The sequence below is a fragment of the Anser anser genome (assembly GCF_964211835.1).
Source record: "Anser anser genome assembly, chromosome: 1".
Taxonomy (NCBI): Eukaryota; Metazoa; Chordata; class Aves; order Anseriformes; family Anatidae; genus Anser; species Anser anser.
Window position 1 is genome coordinate 79627584 of NC_139720.1, and position 18090 is coordinate 79645673.

Consider the following 18090-nt stretch of genomic DNA (forward strand, 5'->3'; position numbering starts at 1 on the left):
AGTTGTAAATAGCGCATTTTCAGGATGAAGAGTTCATTTTGGACGCAGTGATGTATGTTTCAGCACTGGGTAGGATTAAGGGGATACAGAAACAGCAGTTGATAAAAGTAGCTGTTTTCAGGTATGTTTCAGGTGATAAAATATGTTTATGAAGAATTCCGTACAAGCTCCTCATGTAAAAGAAACAGGTTTTTAATCTGAGTGGTTCACCTCAGGACGGCAGGCTGCTGCCTTTCTTTAAACTGGGAGGGGGACAGCTGGGACACGATATCTTCCAGTACTACAACTGGAATAAAACTTTTTTTCTTTTTTAATTTGAAGTTAACACTTCGTTCTCTGACAGAGATGGAGCAAAACGCATCTCTCTAAAAAAAAAAAATTAAAATAATTCATCTGGCCTGCCGGTTTAAGAAAAATAAATAAATAAATGCTAGAGGCCATTATTCATGAGCAGCACGAAAACAAATCACTCTTCGACCTACTCCCCTGGCAGATTCCCACACTTATTACCCAAAATCCCACGGCTTCCCATGGGCTCTCTCTCCCCCTGGCCACGGCGGCAGCGTGCCGCCCCCGGGGCGAGCCGGGCACGTCCCTCCCGAGCCGGCGTGGAGAATGAAGCCCCCCTAAGTTTGCCGACAAAGCGGGGGCACGGCTGGCTGCCCGGGGGACGAAGAGGAGGAGGAGGAAGGGGGGAGGGAGGAGTTGTGCCAAACTTCGGAGGTGCGCGGCGGAGCTGGGGAGGGGAAGGGGAAAGCCGAGGGCGGCGGTGGCCGCGCACCTACCCGCTGGGCTCGCTCGGCTCCTCCGGGCGCTGGGTGCTCGGCGGGGGCCTGGCGGGGCCGGGGGTGCCGGGTGCGCTCTGCCTCGCCCCCCTCCTCCTTCCCTCCCGTCCCTCTCTCTTCCCCCCGCGTGTCTGTTTCTCAAGGACGAGGTGAAATCCCTTTGCCGGTCATGAGGCGGCTTCGGAGACAAACAACACGATGCGAGGGCAAATAACAAAAGGCAAAGGGAAAAAAAAAAAAAACACAAAACAGTCTGGGAACAATGGGGGAGGAGAAGCTCTCCGCGCGGTGTCTGGCCACCTCCCGCACCCCGGCAGGGAGGAGGAGGAGGAGGAGGAGGAGGAAGGCGAGGCGGCGGGGAGGGGGCTGCGCGGGGACTCCCCCAGCGCAACGGGGCTCCCTCGCTCCGGCCCCGCCGGTAAGTGACGCGCCCGCTGCCCCGCTGCCACCACCACCACCACCACCATCATCATCATCATCTTCATCATCATCATCAGTCCCGGGGGGGGGGGCACCGAGCCCTTCCCGTACACCCCGTTAACTTCCCCACAGCGCGGGAGACGCCGCCGGACCTCGGCCTCGGGAGCCCCCTCCTCCTGTGGGCGGGGGGAGGGGAGGAAGAGGAGGAGGAGGAAGAGGAGGAGGAGGATGGTGTGGGGGTGTCCCCCACCCGGCAGCCCCCCCCCCTTGCCGGGATCCCGGTGACGGGCGCGGCCCCACACACAAGTTTGGGGGCTCCCCGCACGGCCGCGGCTCTTCCAAATAACGCTCCGCATTTTTTTTTTTTTTGTGTGTGTGGGGGGTCCCGTCCGTCGCCGCCCCCCCTCTTTTCCCTCTCCCCACTCCGCAGCCCCCCAGCTCCCCGTTACCTCCTGTCCGCCATCTCGGGTGAGCGCCGCCGCGTCCCGGGGCTGGCCCGGCGGGGGCCCGGCCGGCCGCCCCCCGGAGGCTTCACGGGTGGGTTGTGGGGTGTGTGTGGGGTGTGCGGGGTGTGGGGCGGGCTGTGGGGTGTGCGGGTCGTGGGGTGCCGCGTTGCTCCGTCTCGGCCGCCGCTCGTTCCGCCCCGTACTTCGAACAGGCGGCGGGCAGCGCGCTGCCGGCGCGGGGGGACCGGCCCCGCTCGGGGTCCCCCCGCGGCCCACCCCCGGGTCCCGTCCCCCCAGCTGCCCACCCCCGAGGTCTTTTGTTTTTTTGGCTTGCCCCACGTGCTGGTGCAAGCCGGCTGGCCGCGAGTGGGCCAGGCGGGACCGCCCCGAGCCGAGCCGAGCTGATCCGAGAGGAGTAAGGCGGGTTGTTATTCATAAGGGAAGCCTTATCTCCTGCAAATATTTGATGCTGGGACGAGTCCAATAATTAACAAGAACAATCAAACAATTTCACCGCCTTCTCGGGGATTTAAAAAGTCGTCATCTGAAATTCATGAGCATTACAACCTTTTTTTTTTTTTTCTGCTTGGATGCGTTACTGTATATGATCTTTTCATTGTGTGCGTGTCCCTAAGTGATTTTTACCCTTTGATGCAAAAAGATGCAAACCATTAACAGCACGGAGACTGTTCACAACTGCTGATTCAGTGAGACTTCAGACCTCTCCGTAGGAGTGGGGAGGAAGGGTGGTAACCCTGATGGGAAAAAGGGGGGAAAAAAGAGGTAAAATGAAAAGGAGGGGAAAAAAAGGAATAAAAAAGCTGTAGCAATGTTTCTCCCTGTGCTCCCTCCGTAGCTGTGTGTCAGGAGCTCCCACGGGCGTGCTGCGGGTGGGATGGGAGCAGCGCGGATCTCACGCACCGCTGCCTGGCAGGAGGCTGGCCGGCACTGTGCAGACGCAAGCATCAGCCCTCCCAGCTGCTCCTGCTACTCCTCTCGCAGGAGGAAAACCCAGACTGGGAGAGAAGCGGGATTCCTCAGCTCTGCAGCAGCATCTCTGACCGGGCTCAGGGTGCCAGGGGCCAGCGTGGCTTTCGGGAGCTGTTTGCTGCCCCGCTGCAGTGAGCCAGGCAGGCTAGGCTGACAGTGGCCCGTGGTCTGGCTGCATCAACCCACCCACACCCCGCAGCAACACCAAAACCCAAACTTGCCTCACCTGCATCAAGTCAAGACGCTTGAGAAAGGTACCCACACACTGAATGGCAAAGTCTCGCCCTGCACTGCCCCGTCTGTGCTCACACTGGTCATCCGAGCCTCCAGTCTTGAGTCCCCCCCCATTTCACGCAAACCCCGCTTCTGCTGGCCGGCACCCCAAGCCAATGACCCCAACCATTGCATCTGTGGGGCATGCAGCTCCACCTGAGCTCAGGTAGTGCCACATCGAGGCACCTACGGCCAGACATCTCTGGGTTAGGCTGGCAGTATGCGTGTCCTCCCCACGTCTTTCTGAGCTCTTTTCTATTGAAATGAATCCCACCTATAAGCACTGCTCCCCCTTCCCTTCTTGCTTTCTGCTAGCTCCTCACAGTCATGCTATATTTCCTTGGAGTTCAACACAAGAAAAGAATTAGGGTGGTTGGGTCCAAAACTAATCTGGAGCAAAGAGAAAAAGCCAAATGCGGGTGCATTTTATTTAAGATCAAAAGCACAATGGTGTGAGATTGTATTATGTTCTCCACAGGAGCTGTATTTTTCTACTTCTACAGTAGGATTAAGGTGTTTAGTGGAAAAGAGAATTAAAAAAAAAAAAAGACCCATTGGTCTGGTACTAGCTGCATTTGAGTTTTGCTTAAATAATGGCAATATTTCATCCCTCAAGGACTCTATCATCATAATTCCAAATACTTTTTAAAACAATAATTGTGAATGCCAATAATTAATTCATTTACTGTTAATTGCTGAGGATTCATTCTGTTGTTTTTCTTTTTTGTGTGTGTGTGTCTTTGTTTTTTTTTAGGTAAAGGAAGGATGTTACCATCTCTATACTGACTCATTTCAAGATTTTCAGTCAACCAAATGCTTTTTAGTAGAACCTAAAGACATATCCTTATTTAGCTCTGCATATTTGAGAACACAGGATGTTGAATGTTAGTACACATGGCTTGGACACAGCTGGGAGCACAGCTTCAAGCAACTTTTCCACCCCGAATAACTAAAGAAAGCACAAAAGAACATTTTCAGCGTGACTTAGCCAATGAAAGGTAGGGTACTGTACAAAAACAAAGACTGCTACATATTTTCAGGTGGAAATGTGCACAGTTCTGGCTAACTTTCAGTTTCCAAACACCAGGGGAGCACCGTTTGAGACTGGTTTTGTTCTAGCTGAATACATGGAACGCAACTGAGTTGAAATGAAAGGTATTGCCTGTCCTTACAATGAGCAGTGCACACCTAAAAATCAATTTGCACATAGTTAGTGAAGGTGGTTTATACACAGGTCCACTTTCACTAACTTGCCCCCACCGCCTGTACCTAGATGTTTAACAATGATATTTTTAGTCCTGACTCCATATGGAAAAAACGTACGGGTAGACCTCTGCTTGTGCAGAACTGACTTGTCTCCAGTTCTGCTTGAGTTCATCCCTTCACTACCATTCTCCACGAGCTGCCGTGTGTGCCTTCTTGCCTCATCCTCCTAGAAAATTCAGACCCCTCCAATTTTCTAGTATGCCGAGTCTCAGCGCACTCATTTTCACCAGTACTGATGTAAAATGCAACTTTTCATGTAAGGAAAATATTAATTACTACCTTTAAGAGGTATAAATGACTGCACTGAAGAATAAAGCCCAAGTCTATAAAACATTATCTTTATGCCAAATTAATCGAATTATTGAGCAACTATGATAGCCTTAAAGCCGTATCAAAATGAAGAAACCATTTAGGAACTTAAAAAAACATCTGTTTTCGTATCAGAGTGTGTCAGCCCAATAACACCCTTATGTGGTCCTAATCAATCAAAGTCTCACTATTGTCTTTTACATTCAGCATGGCTTATCTGCTTCTCCATACCAAAATCAGGGTGTTACTTGCACTGATTTCTGTCATAAGGAAAAGCCTGTCTTACATAAATTGAAGTAATCTGCTTCTGTGCGGGTCCTGTCTCCTTTCCCTCAGAGGCAACAGAGTCACAGCTATGATGTTTCAAAAAAAACATCCAAATAACTTCCCAGGGAACATAAGTATGCTGTTGTTGTGTCCCTGAATAGGGCTCTCTAAACCTTTTCTTGTTAGCTGGTTCTTTAAACTAAATGATAGAGTTGTGCTCCAGCAGAATAGCTAATGGTCTGAAATGCACTTTGGATACCACATTTAGACCTTATTAACTAAATAAGGAATGAATATGTTTATTTTTAGTAGAAGATGGGTACAAAATCTGAAAGAAACAGGAAATGTTGATTAAATTAAATGCTGATTAGGTCTTCTGTAATTTAAACGGTTGCAGGCACACAAAATAAAAAAAAAAAAAGGGAAAAGGGAGCTAGTTGAAAAAGGTAAGGTGCTTGCTTTTCATTGTCCATACTGAGCAAAAATTAAATGTTACAGGAATCTGTAAACAGCTTTCAGTTTCAAAAATGGATTAAAGGCCCAAGCAACATTCATCCATCATCCTACATTTAGTAACTCCTAGATTTCAATGAGATTACTCACATGTGTAAAAAGCATAATCTCTCAGGACACACAGATGAATAAAGGCGGTCACAAGGATGGATTTAAGAAAAGCAAGCTGGAACTTCATTAACACAATATTTTCACATGTCAAACAGTTAAGTGGGCACAGTGCAGGGATTACAAAGCTAGAATTTAGGGCAGATCTTCCCAAATCTCTCGAACAAGCTCACATCTGAACCTCTGAACCCTTCCCCAGGAAAAGGAAGGAGCACCTAAACCCCCAAATATTTTATTTAGATTTCTGTCTTTCCTAAACACAAATCCAGTTACAAAGTCGCCGATTTCTTATTCCAACTTCAGCCTTATTCCATACTTCAGATTACGTCAAAATTTCCATAAATTCCAGCAAATGAATAAGTATGTGTATTGTCACACAGTCCATTTCCAAATCTGACTTCTCAGCCTACCCATGTCTCCATGGTGCTCCAAAGACCATGAAAGCATCCTATACCTCCCCCAAGTACACCAAAATAGGAAAAACATACCTTTCTTTACACCACAATAGCTAACCAAGTGATAGCATCCCTAGACCATAGTTTCTATGCCATGGTTCATAGGGAGAGGAAATACTGTAGCCTAAGGCACAGAGACCCGCATGCCCCCGGCTTCACTTACGTGCCTACCAAAAAACAGAGAACCAGTCCAGGATCCTAGGTGGCATTCTCATGTGTATATTCTGGCTGTCCCCTTTTTTCTTGTCTGTTTACCCCACCACCAGGTTAATTAGTAGTTTTTTCCGTGCAGCCTCCACTGCAGGTGGAGGAAGCACTTGCAGGATGAGAAACCATGTAGCCATGCTTACTTACGTATAGAGACCACGGGGAATGTGTCTTGCATGGCTCAGTGGGGTCACTTAGGACTAATTAGCCAGGGCAGACCATTAGGACAGTGTATGTGTGGTACTTCCAGACCCCCACGTAATTCAGGTATGTCAGCATGGCACAGCATTGTGCACAGCATGCACATTAAATTCAAGCAAGGACTGCAACATAAAGTTTTCAAAGTGATTAGCAGTTTTGGGTGCTCTACAAGTTGAACAAATTGTGGTGCCTGAGATGGCGCAGTTTTCCAAAAGCAGATATGCTTCTTTTTTTTTAAACCTAGCCCCATTTCCTAAAGCTAGTGATCAACTGAAAAAAAAGGAGGTAATTGGAGTCATCTGTGACTTCTGAAAATAGAGGACAGTTCCTGTAAGTAAGGTTTAGCAGGACCAAGGACTTAGTGTCTTATCATTAACACAGGAACAAGGATTTGTATATACTGTTTTATTAAGATTAATATCTCTACAGTGGTCCTTATATGAAAACAAAAGAAAAAATGCTGTAAAAGGACAGAAAAATGACTCAATTTCCTGTTACTGACAAAAGTGTCTAATTTTGAACATAGCTATCCTTTGTGCCACAAGACAAAGTTTTTTATTCTATTAAGGTACAGTAATTAATTATAAAATAAATTTGAAAAAAAAATGATATGACCCTTTTAAAAAACTTAGCATATTTGCCATAGGTTTATCATCTAGCATGATATCCTCAAGGAAAGCAAAAAGAAAGGAAGAAAAATGACAAAATCCCCAGCCACAGATACTTCTTCTTACAAGAAAGTTCATTCTGCTAGTTGTGATTTGTTGAAAAATCATAGAGCATATACATTTTTTGTTACAATATTTTTAACGCAAAACTTTTTTTTTGCACTACCATCCCTCATAGGGTAACACAGCTTCTGATATCACTAAATTACTATCATAAAAACAAAGAGGAGAGGAGGCTGAAATGCAATGAATTGTTGTTTGTATTGGTAACAGGGCAACACTGATTTAAAATTGTCAGTGGAACTCCTTTTCTCAAATGATTTCTCGGTTAGGAAAATAACACTTTAAACCATCTAGCAACATCTGAATTTCTGGAGAAGGGCTCACGTTTAGTACTTGTCATAATCTGTGTTTTGACTATTAGACCTGCACATTTTTAGAAGTGTGCACATTCTGTTGCTCTGAAAGTATCCTACATAATGCTCATAAGATTACTGTCTAGAAGGCTCATACGTCTATATATTTTACTATTAAAGAAAACAAAAAGTCTTACAATTCCATAGAAATAAAATTCTCTTAAGAACTTGAAGTCTGTCTCACCTCATTCACCTGCTTATGCGGTTGCAAGTATGCAGTGAAGGATAAGCAGTGCAAAATATTGTGTATTCTGGTTTTACAGTGTAGGCATTCAGGCTATGTTCACTACAAATGACTGCACAAGGTGAGAGGCACTGGAGAATCAGGCCCCAAAGATTTTCTATACTGGATCAGATCACTGGTGCATTAAGTGTGTCACCTCACAGCTGGATGCTCCAAAATGAACCTAGCTATCTGTGTAGTACTGTGGGAACTACTCTGGTTGTCAGGATGCATCCAGAAGAGGAGACCGCTTTGTGTCTTTCATTTTCTTAGTGTATCTAATCAGAATGGTCCTTAGCTGTGATCAAATTATTCAGACTTCCTTACCATTTCAACAAGAGTATCTGACTGGTTGTGAAACAGGATCTAAAACATAGCATTAGAAATTATAAATAATAACATGAGAAAAACAAACAAACACTTTTTTTTTTTACCATTTTCATAAGCGTCTGTGGTACAAGCAAATATTCTGCAATATAAGAAACACGTGCTACGTATGCCATAATTTACATCATGTTATTTTACACTGCAGAGCTACTTTGTGGAACTTTACAGCTTTTATAATGATCCGTTTAAGTCAGAAATGGAACAATATTACATAAACAATAATTATATACAATATGCAAATATCATCTAGCTATAGGAAGTGCTACATATCAGCAACACAAGGCAGCAAAAATATATAAACATACAAAGCTATCTACATCTTTTAGAGGTTTCCCGTACTGAACCTCAATGAGAATCAGATCACAGCTAATCAAAGCAAAGGCACAGATATTCCTAAAACATTTCAACATGCTAATTTTAGCATCAAAAGCATCCAAACCCTTTTCTCTGCAGAAGAGCAAAACTTTTAGTGCACGTTAAAAATATAGATCTTAATTGTCACATAACTGATGCAACTGTTCAAAAGCAATTACATACCTGCTATCTGACTGAAAGTCAATGGCACTTATGTGTCCCTAAATAGCTTCTCTTCAGTCACCAGAAAAGAAACATAAGCAAAACATACATGCATACAATCACTAAATATATATATATATCCTTACACTATTGGAGTGTATAGTATTTTTTTAAAAAAGGTTCGTTTCAACAATATTTCTCACTATATGCCATGTGACTGGTGGTCCTGTTTCCACAGATCCCATCACAGCACATAAGAGTTTTCAAGGAGACCCTGTATCCCACCATCCATTCTGACATTGAACACTAGATTGCAGGTCTTTTGCCAAAAAAAAAAAAAAACATAATTAAGGTCATTTAGGAAAGCCTCCCTCTCTCTCTCTCCCTTTTTTTTTTTAATCCTTTTTTAATTCCCACTGAACTACTTCTCTCCAATCAAAATTAAATAAAGAAGCAAATAAACCAATGACCTATTTCCAAAAATGTTTATGTAAAGAACTGTTATTGACAGCCTGGCAATTTCACAGGTAAAAACTTCACTTTTGTTTTGGATTGGTTTAAATGGTCTTATTTTCTCTTCTGATCATGAGTTGAAGTACCTGATGGTGCAGGTGAGGAGCACAGGAAACACAGGATGGCTGAGCATGGGACTGTCCCAGCATTTGTTGGAATAAAGGGCAAGCCCGTGGGCAGTGCTCCTAGGCAGGGAAACCCAAGGCTTCCCCGGCCACCGGCACCAGCTTCAGCTTCCTGTGCAGGAGAGACAGAGAGGGAAAGAAGGACAGAAGGGAAGAAGACAGCCCATAAGGGAAAAAAAAAAAAAAGTCATACAAAACTGATCAGAGGGCTCTGAGTTAGTTTTTTTTTTCCTCCTTCTTTTTCAGCTTTCTTTTTCCTCTTTTTTCCTTTTATTTTTTCCCTTATTTTTTTCGATATCTTTACTGACTTCAAAACAAACTGAAAAGTTTGGGAAAAACAGAAGGACTTCTCTTCAGAAAAGAAATCTGCCATAAAACTCTATTGTATTCACCCTCCAATCCAGAAACAGGGCTGGTATTTGTGAACCCAAAGCTGGGATTAGAATCCAGGCTTACAGACAAAGAAAATTCAAGAGTTCATAGCAAGGACTCTCCAACCATAATGTTCACAGAATCACACAACGGCTGAGGTTGGCAGGGACCTCTGGAGGCCGTCTGGTCCAACCCCTGCTCAAGCTGGGCCACCCAGAGCAGGCTGCCCAGGACCACGTCCCGGCAGCTTTCGAAGCTCTCCAAGAAGGAAGGCTCCACAGCCTCTCTGGGCAATCTGTGCCTGTGCTCCCTCCCCCAAACAGCACAGAAGGGCTGCCTGGTGTTTAGGTGGAACCTCCTGAAAAGCGGATTTCCTCTGTTTAAGCTCTTATGCAGTAACATGAGAGTGGAAAATACCCCAAAGGAATCCCCATGAAGACCATGTAAAGCAAGAGGATGGGCCAGTGGGCACGTGAATCATAAACAGGGTATTGAGGAAACCATCCCATGGACGGAAGCTCACTTGTAATTCCTGGCCATCACTGCAAAGCAGCAAGTGCCTGGCAGCAGCAGGGTCTCCTTGGCATTGGGGGAAGCCCTCTGCCACTGGGCCTGTGAAGTCCCTCCCACCCAGACCCCAGCTGTTTATATCTGGAATATTCTTTTCTCATCCTTAGTTTCGTAGAGATACTGTAATAAATAGTAAAGGCCTTCATGAAGCTGATTAATTAAATTTCCCCATGGGGTAAGGAGATTTTCAAAGACAGAGATGACTGGGAGATAACTAGCAACTGTAGGGAAGCAGAGAATGAATTTTAATGGGGAAAAAAGGGGGTTGACAAAATTCATGGGACAAGAGGAAAAGGTACCAAAGGTAAGCTCCGAGGAACCCTGAACAGCCTTAGCCATAGAACAGCAAGCTTTTGTGCTGCTGGTGGTGGTTAGGCTCCTACCTACCTTCTGGGGTTTTGGAAAGCTCACTGCTGTCAGGAGAATTAAATAATTAGTATTTAGTTTATAGCAGGTTACGGTGTTTTACTTAGGAACAGTTAGCATCTCTTGAAGCATTCAGGACCTGGAAAAGCTATCTTTTCCCATTTCAGCTCCCTTTGTTCAGAATTACAATCTGTTTAGTTGCTGAATTGTCGGAATGACATTGAAAACTAATCACCTGTCCTACTTTCATGTTACCTTCCTCTACAAACTGTTTACCCTCCTCACCCCCTGTTTTCCTAAAAGGCAGCTCACTGATAAGTGGCAGGATTACCATTTCTGTGGTGACACAGCTCATCAGAGAAGAATGCACACAGATGAACGTTATTTTTGTAGCGAGAGGAATGACGGGTTTTGGACAGATTTATTCAACAGAGGTGGTAAGCGCAATCCTGCTTGTTAGTGTAATTCACAAACTCATCTCTTCACCCCTCTTGGCCTAATCAATTCCCTGATGGTCAGGTCTCAACCGGTGCTTGTGCGTGCATGTGTGCGTGCATCAGGCAACAAGTGTGCAACGGAGAGCTCGGGTTCCCCCTGTTCTGGGAAGCATGTGAGCATCCTATGACTGAAAATATGCTCCCTTGCATAATCCTGAGATTAGCAAATTTCTGGTAATGGATGTCAGACAGAAATGGGAGGAGAGAAAATGCTTAAGGTAAGCACTGAGGAAAACCCAGGGTAGGAAACCAGCCAATTCAGGATTCATGCCCAGTGCCAGCTGCATCTCTGTCACTGATTCCTATGGGACCTGGAGAGAGGCATGTCAGCTCCTCTGGCTTCAACATCCCTGCTTCAAAAAAAGGAGAACAGAAATAGGTGAAGTTATTTTAAAGATCTTTGGCTGGTTAGCAGATGTGTTGTATAAGTGCCAATTGATTATAATCATCTTATGGCAGATGGGGGGTGGGGGGGGGAAGGATAGCAGATCAAAAATATTCCCCTCTCAAACTGTAGCATTCATGAAGAATGTCACCGGTTGAAAACAATTATCATCCTGGCAGCTGTGTTCCATGCGATCTGTGTTTTCAGGGGCAAAACAGTAAAAGGAGCTAACTGGGCCTCCCATGGGTAAAGCGCTGCCCCTGCAGGAAGCCTCTGGGGCATGCTGAGGTGCTGCATGTCCATGGCCAGAGATGGGGCTACCTGGCAGGGGGACAGCTGGGGTCTCCACGTGCTTCTGCGTCTCATGACACATTCCATGTGCTTGGTGCAGCTGGGGGGCTTCTAGGCAGGATGGACGGTGGCTTCCAGTGATGCTGCACGTAGATAAATTGTACCCACTATAAACTGCGTCCATAGGCCAAGTCCTTGGATGGCTGACTGAGGACCAGGGTTTAGCTGTTTGGTTTCTTTTTCTAATAAGCTTCAGGTTTTACAAGGAAAGTAGGTACACACAGCCATGTGATATTTTGCTTTACCATTAACATACTGTTTTTGACAAACCAACTGAAACATCTAAGGGTCTTTAAGGTTTGGGTACTGGTAAAATCATTTGTAGTGAAACTATACGTTTCCATGTGTGAGCAGACACTGAATATTTCTATCTGCATGATGAAACCTACTATTAGAACTGTCCAGAGCAGCCTTAATTGATTCCCAAGGAGAAAGCAACCTATTACAGAAGTTGAACTGAAGCTTTGATAGGAATCGCAAACTTGGGTATAGTCTTACGGTGAGTAGGGTTCTGTGGGTATTATCATCATTTGGGATGGTTTGATTTCTGATGGCAAGCTACTTGACTACTAGAGTTTCATATGTCTACATAAAGACAGAAAATCACTTCTACCCAGTGCATCTATCTATCTGCCTGCCTACAAGTCCAAACACTACTGATGTCTGACTGGACACACCTTTATTTCATTTGTGATTAACCATATTTTTGGTTGGGAGCAGAGGGGAGGGAGACAAGCAGAAGCAAACAAGAAACAAAATTACAAGAAAACCTTAAGTGGTGCACACAAAGCATATCCCAGAAGGAATGCCCCTTTCTCCTCCTCAGACCTGTTGCTCTGCTGCACCCTGCTCATCCTCCCCATAGTCTGGGAAGTGACAGCTGCCTGCTGTCTCTGTGGAAAGCTAGGTACCTGCACAGGGCTCGCTGCTGCCACTCCATTAGCTCAGTGCACCCTCCCCTGGGTACCTGGCAACACACCAGAAGCCATTCTAGTCTGTAGCAAAGATTTTTTTTTTCCCCCGTGATGTTTTGAATCCTTTCTTCAAGCCTTTGTTAGTTGCGCTTGGAAGAACTCCAGGCAGCCCAGAAGACAAAACAATGTAATACTTCAAAAAACACAGTTCATTTGTGTGCCAATAAGGGTTTGTGCACACACTCCGTGAAGGTACAAGGCCATTGCTTTAAACACAATATTGTTTTCCTCCCATCTCTGCCTTGCTTATCTGCAACAAGGTGTAACTGAGCTCATCATCCACTGAGGTTATGCAAAACACCGTACCCCTGAATTCATTGTTATCATGGCAAAGAACACAGGCAAAAAGTCAAGAAAGGACTTTGTGTGAGTATGTATTGGAGGCTCCAGTCCACCCTTCATATGTGGATAAAGAATACTATGTCTACAGAGAAAAGTAAAAAAACATACAAGGTTGTTTAATCTTTGGTCCTTAACATGGATAATTCTGGTTTCTTTTCAAGCTTAAGTTTTTTTATGGCTTTAAATACCCATTATCACAACTGTGTAGGTGCCAGTGATCGCCTTCCTCAAGAAAGTTACTTGTTGCAGAAGTAAATTACTCCATATCATTTTCTTAAAAGATTACTAAAAGACTTCCTCATAGCATTCAGGTTGCCAAATTGCACTGGGAGGCAAATACAAGATGGCAAAGTAATTAGCACCTCAGAAATCTAACAGATTAGAAGTATTTCTGTTTCATTTTGAACCCACTCAGACACAATGGATTTGGTTTGTAAATTCAACTCCAGCTTGGAAGTTGTTGAGTGTGAGTTCATCTGAGAATTAGTGATGTTCAGAAAAGACAGAGAAAGCCTTGCAATGAAAAGCAAAATACAGTGTGGAACAGAAATCCGGGAGAATGAAAAATCTGAAAGATTGGATGGAAACTAAATAGGCATAGAAAGCTTTAAAACAAAACAAAACAAAACAAAACAAAAACAGTTGGAGGTCCTGATTCTATGCATAGCATAAGCTTTAGTTTTCCTAGAAAACGAGCTACTACAAATTAGATCTCATTGTATAAACAAGAGGCTTTAAATTACCCAGGAAAAAGTCACAAGCCATAGGAATTAGTTTCACACAGTAAATAATTCACGAAGGATCTGATTCTGCTAAGTAGTTATCTGGGTAGTATTACTGCTGCACAAAGTCCCAAAGATAAGGTGGGAGTCCATATGTATGCAGATCACCCCACCCAGGCACAACCATAAGACGTGGGAGGTGGAAAAAGCAAAACCAAGTAGAGTCCACCCCAGAAACCTCAAAACTTGGAGCCACAAGTGTTCACATATCTGCTGTTGGAGATTTGACTGTCCATACCCCCAAAACTCAGAAAGTAAGTGGAAATAGTTAAACTGGGAAATAAATAAAAGTTTGTGTAGCCATTTTCCCCCACTCTTTGATAGTCTAGCATAGCTCCAGTGGCTTGAATGCAGTTAGTTTTAATTTGCCATATAAGAGGAAAGGCAATCAGGAAAGTTCATGTGTTCACATACACTTATACACATGCGCGCATCAATATATCATACATAATTTCTCAAAGTAAATATGTAGTGATTAATTTAATATAAGAAATAATTGCAAACAGCATACCGGGTCATGGGTGACAAATCTAATCATGTACTGAGAGTAATGTATGCAGAAATAAACAAGATATAGCTTATAACCAGTGTGTGGGAAGTTAGCTATGATTCAGGCAAGTGTTTGGATTTCTTTTTTGTGGACAGAAGGCTGCAAATTCAAGCACTTAACAGACACCTCTCTAATTTCCTTGTAATTAAACATTTTTTTAACGGTTATTAAGGTCTCAAGTCCTAGTACTGTCAGCTCATTATTGTATTTATGAGGTAACTGTATCAGCTAAAATATATAGGTGGACAAGTGGAAGCTCCATCTCTCAGCTCAGTGGCTGTTGTAGCGCTCTGAATTAGAACATGTAACCCCCTCTAGTGGGAAAAGGGGATAACTGTGGATCAGAAGAGTTGCCCACGATAAGCCATGGGCATCCCAATTCTCTCTGTGCCTGATAAATGAAAATTTCCTTGATCATGCATCCCTTCAAGTGCTCCATGCTGGAAAAGATGCAGACTCACTGATGTTTTACTGCAGGATGCAGGAAAAGTGCTTGTGACAGAACACAGTGAAATGAAGGAAATCAGGTTTGGGCCAAGCATCCTGTTTCACTCCAACAAGAACACAATTAAGCTGAGCCACCCTAAGAAGTTTCCTTTGAATAAACAGCCACTTCAGTTACAAAGTCCTTTAGCAAGTGGATCCTGAAACACCATAATTAACAGAGGGGAAAAAAAAAAAAGAAAAAAAAAAGGATGACAGGTACAAGCTTAGCCTACCTTTCTGTTTTATGACAGATGTTTTAATGGGATGTATTCCCATTCCGGGAAAGGGGCTTATTTATTTATTTGTTTGTTTGGGTGGTCTTGTTTCCCTCCACAAATGGGAATCAATTGAAATGTGTTTTTGTTGCACAGTGCTGTAGTTGCTTGATGTGAACCCAGACCTGTAAGCCTCATGCTCCTTATCTAACCAGGACTTCCCTCTTTATGTAAGCCCCTGGCTTTCTCCCATCTCAACTTCCCCATCTTCAAAATAGTGAAAATACTTACTCTCCGAGTTCCTCAAAGCTGAAGTGTATACTCAGCAGCAAAGGAAATTTATTAAGTATATATACACAGCATGAGTGTGTAAGCACACAGCACTGGCCACCTGAGTTCCCAGAGTCCCCGCCTTGGCGTGCAGATGAAAACTGGCCTGGGTACACCGAGCAATGGCTCCTTATTTGTGTGTGCTCCTTGTGCTGGGCAGGACTTCATATATTGCAAAGACAGCCGCTCTTTCAATATTTTGTCACCTCAGTAGCTAAATGAAAACGGGCAGTGACTTTTAAAATACGCTACAGAAAGATCTCTGAAGCTTCAAAAGAGGTCATTTGCATTTGGGTGAGGACTCAAAAAGACTTTTTTTTTTTTTCATTAGGCAAAATGATAATTGTCAAAAAAAAAAAAAAGCTTTAATAAAGCACTGCAAATCAGGTTAATTATGTAGTGCCTATGCACAACTCTAATGAAGCTAGATTTAGCTGGTAGACAGGAATGCTGCAACTTTGTCACAGAAGATTTCTTTCACAATGAGAAAACTGAAGTCCCCTCACAGCTGAGCTCCTCAACTCTTCAGATATTTCCTGAATCTTTTCCTATATCCCCTGCACAGCAGTATGGACTCACCGAATCATAGGGTAGGTTGACAAATGCATACTGTAACCAGAAATGAAAATTTGTCATGTTGGCCTGGAGCTGGACAACAGCTTAGATGGGGGGAGCACAAAGCCCCATCCCTGTCCATTTTTGAAAAGGCTGAGGAGAAGCAGAAAATGTTTCTCATTTTGTGAATCCATCTTGCTTATTTTTTTGTTCCTCTTTTGTAAGCTGAGGGTAACATTTTCCTTTACTTTTTTTTTTTTTTTTAATTTTCTCATCTTGAGAAATTAATATCAGCAGTCAAGATGGTAGTTGTGTGTATGTAATTCTACGTTCTTTACTCAGTGCATAACCTCAAAACTCTTTATTGGTTTACCGAGTTTTCAAATGCTGTTTGCACCATCCTGTGATGCATGAGTATGTATTACCCAGTTGTTTTCTTTTCAGTTAAACGTTCATGTTTACAGGTAATTTTCCAGTATTCAGAAAATGTGGTAAAAGTAGAAGTGTGAAACAGTCTAAAATGCTAGAAAGTGTGCCAGATTCTAGAAAAGCTTCTCGGAATCAGCACATCTGGCCAGGAAATACCCCTGCCTGCAACCAATGCTTGGTTAGCTTTTCAAAAGAGGGGTTTAAGAGGTTTTGTTTTAATGTTTTAATGTTGCAGCAGATTACAGTGCCTTACCGTAATCAATCCTTAAAACAGATTAATTCCGAGGATGCGCTAAAGGGTTTGCTGTTCTATAAAAAGAAGAAAAAAGGGGATTTTACCAGTTTATTATTTGCATAATGATTGAGGATTTCCCTTAGTTGAGTGCTTGCTAATTTGCAAGACAAAAAATGAATACTCACTTTCAACATGCACCTAGTTGAGTCCTAGTGGAAACCCATGGCTGAGACTTCTCTTTGCGTGTTTGCATACAGCTGAATCTGTACCCTCATAGCAATGAAGTGCTGATACTGAGATTTTCAAAGCAGCCTGTGAAGTATAGTGGGATTTTCACATGTGAATCTCTATGCTATTTTGAGAACTCGAGAGGAAGTACAGGTGCAAATAAATAGACTAATATAAATTCTAGCTAGAAGTTAAAGAACCAATATAAAATAATCTAATTACAAGTCATAAATCAAGTGCTGGTTATCTAGTGTTTAGATGTGCAACAAAAAGCAGAACTGTGTGATTTTCTAATGACTTTTAAACAGCACACACAAAAACTCACACCACGCTAGTGTCATTCATTGCCTGCATTGAAGTAAAACTAACTAATCACATAGGAAACAACCACTTGATCCTAATATCAGATCCCTGGTCAGTACTCTGTGAGACATCAAAACAGCGAGGCAGCGCTCACTGCCCTCTTAAAGTATTCCTCTTCTGGGAATCAAAGCTGGCACCTGACAGCAGAAAACCTCAGAGGTTAAATGCGCAGGCCCACTCTGCATCAGGCGCTATCCTGCCTGTTCACAGGACAAGCCCTTTTTGTACCCAGATGCATTTTTAGCATGAGCAGACTTCCTACATTTCCCACCAGCAGCCATTCCACTGTTTCTTCAAATACATTTTCCTGTGCTTGGAAGCTTGAATGTTTTGGCAGGCTTTACAAATAAATGTGCTGCTTTTGACCTCCGGGCATTATCCGAGTCCACGGCACACATTTATCAGCCTGAATGTAGTGTTAGTTTTATGGACATTTCCGCTATTGATTCATGCAAGTTTCCAGTCTGCCCAGTTCTTCTTTCTGATCGGATGAGCACCTGCTTGTCTCAGGATGGGGCAGCCCATGTTAACCACTCACACACCTGTGCAGCCTCTGTGCCTGCCACTGACAGCATGGCAAAACTCAGCACACCAGTTACAAACCACTTAGAGACACGGCAGCCATACAAGGCTTATGCCACTGCCCAAAAAGGTGAGAAAAACAGGTCTGCAAATGCAGAAGGCACTGTGCCCAGCCAGCCGCCAGCCACGCTGTTTATATCTGGAAGGGAGCAGGTAACATCTGCAAGGAGCTTGTAAGCGATCAGAGATGATAACATATCTGGCCAAAGCAAGGCCAGCATTACTTATTTTCAGCAACCACCACAGAGCACCTCTGGTGCTGAGGGCTCTGCATCAATGTGTACAGAATTATTTAGGCTTATGCAAGCTCAGTGTACATTTTATAAGATCTGCTATTGGTCCGTCTGTAATACCTGAGAAGTCTGTGCACGCCTGAGTGCTACACCGCAA

The 18090-nt window shown here is 43.8% G+C and overlaps 1 long non-coding RNA gene across 1 annotated transcript; it reads left to right on the plus strand.

Annotated features, from left to right (window-relative positions):
• The first annotated feature begins 1539 nt into the window (after positions 1-1539).
• On the plus strand, positions 1540-10093 carry LOC310890087. The gene is made up of 3 exons (XR_014577012.1): positions 1540-1742; positions 2508-2895; positions 3669-10093. It is a non-coding gene; the product is annotated as an uncharacterized lncRNA (long non-coding RNA).
• Positions 10094-18090: the final 7997 nt, after the last annotated feature.